Genomic DNA, 1,767 nt, shown 5'->3' on the forward strand with positions numbered 1-1,767 from the left:
TGGTTTTATCAACACCCAGTCAATTATATATATATATATATATATATATATATATATATATATATATATATATATATATATATATATATATATATATATATATATTGTGACAATGTGCACGGTTTTGTCCCCATCTGCAGAGATAATAACAACTCAAGCAAATACAATGTAGCAATGCTGGTAAGACTTTTTTCGAGCCAGACATTAAAATGTAGCTATTTTAGTAAGATTTTTGTCAAATCAGAACACGTTGTGTTTCATCTTTACAGTGACGTCAATGATAAGGTTTATTCATCTAAAGGTATGTTTTTCCTAAGTTCCTTCTTCAAAGAAATATTTGATATTGTTCTATAATGTTTGGCTAATGAGCAAACGTTTCCTTTTGTCTAAAGGTCTGTCTATGTCAATTTCAAATTCCTCACGATTTTGAGACCTACATTGATAATCCACCTGCTGGAAACTCTTAAAGTTATTTACGACAAATGTACAAAAACTAAGTCACTTGTATGTGTTTGTTCAGCGTGAATCGTCTGCGTCATTTAGGGTTGACGCTGATGACGTCACGGTCACAGGTAACCAATCAATTTGAATCTTGTCAGTAAGTTCCCCGAAGCACAACAAACGTGACCTCGTTATCAAATCCCTCAATAAACGTGTCTTGTTTTAAAATTTAATCGTAATCATCAAATACCAATCTAAATAGCTAAGGATCGCTTACCTGAAACATCTTTTTAAAGAAAGTGACCAATTTCGTTGCAGTCACAATAAATGAATATCCCTCTGAAAGGAAACGTTTTGTGTGTGACTTTTTGATAGTTATATGATCAGAGCAATATCACATTGTATACATAAAACATAGTGATAGTTTTATGTAGCGCTTTTCAACGCGCTACTCATAGCGTTAACATTCACTACCTCTGCACGGACCTATAACGGCACAACGACCCCTTAACTTCCTCAACTCATAGGCGAGCATACAGTATTTTGCAGTCTGTAAGCGGATACATTCACAAAGCAGCCGCTGTCCTACTACGTATCCAGATTGATTGAGAGGGACACAATCTTGTTTCAAATCTTGCTTAGTAAGGAGTTCATTTTGAAATAAATGACAACCGCGAAGCCCAAACCTGCAATTTTCAGCGTCAAAAACCGGCTACTCTCATCATTCGACCATTATGACGTCGATCGACTCCAATATACTTCCTTTTCGAGTGTATGTGCCAGACTAAAAGGTGTCGTAACTCATTTCCGAGTGTTCTTACGTACAGGCTTTCGTCAATTCACTGAAGTACCGAGAATTGGTTTTTAGAATAAAATCGACCGCTTGATTTACAGTGAACTGTTAACCTGTATGACGCGATTTCCTCTGATACTTACCAGGCCATGAAACCCTGTCGTCGCCAGGTCTCTCCCCCCACCTCCGGCAACAATAAAACAAACACGACATGGTAGTTTGGCTGTACATCTAATTGTCAATTGGTACACTTACTGGCAGCTGGGGCACGAGGTACTCTTTGGCAATTTCACTGTTCGTTTAATATCGTCTACAATTTCGTTTCGTCAATATATACACATCAGTCAACTTTAGATTTTAGGTCACTTTCATCACTCAAACCGTGATGACAGAAAAGTATAATAATCGGAAGAATATTAGTCTCAGAAAGCAATTTAATGATTGCATGATACCTTTATATACATATGTACATGTACTCCATGCAGACTTTTAGCATATACGTAATAACACTCGGAAATGATGAGTTACGACAG

At 36.5% G+C, this 1,767-nt stretch overlaps 1 long non-coding RNA gene across 1 annotated transcript in view; it reads right to left on the reverse strand.

The window, feature by feature from the left end:
- The window catches only part of LOC144449504 (uncharacterized), a 2,134-nt gene extending 914 nt beyond the window's left edge, over positions 1-1,220 (reverse strand). The window contains exons 1-2 of the long non-coding RNA XR_013482169.1: positions 1,128-1,220; positions 719-780 (exon numbers count right to left, since the gene is read on the reverse strand). This is a non-coding gene — a long non-coding RNA (uncharacterized LOC144449504). The remainder of the gene's footprint in view (positions 1-718; positions 781-1,127) is intronic.
- Between the last annotated feature and the right edge of the window lie 547 nt (positions 1,221-1,767).

The sequence above is a fragment of the Glandiceps talaboti genome, chromosome 18, assembly GCF_964340395.1.
Source record: "Glandiceps talaboti chromosome 18, keGlaTala1.1, whole genome shotgun sequence".
Classification (NCBI taxonomy): domain Eukaryota; kingdom Metazoa; phylum Hemichordata; class Enteropneusta; family Spengelidae; genus Glandiceps; species Glandiceps talaboti.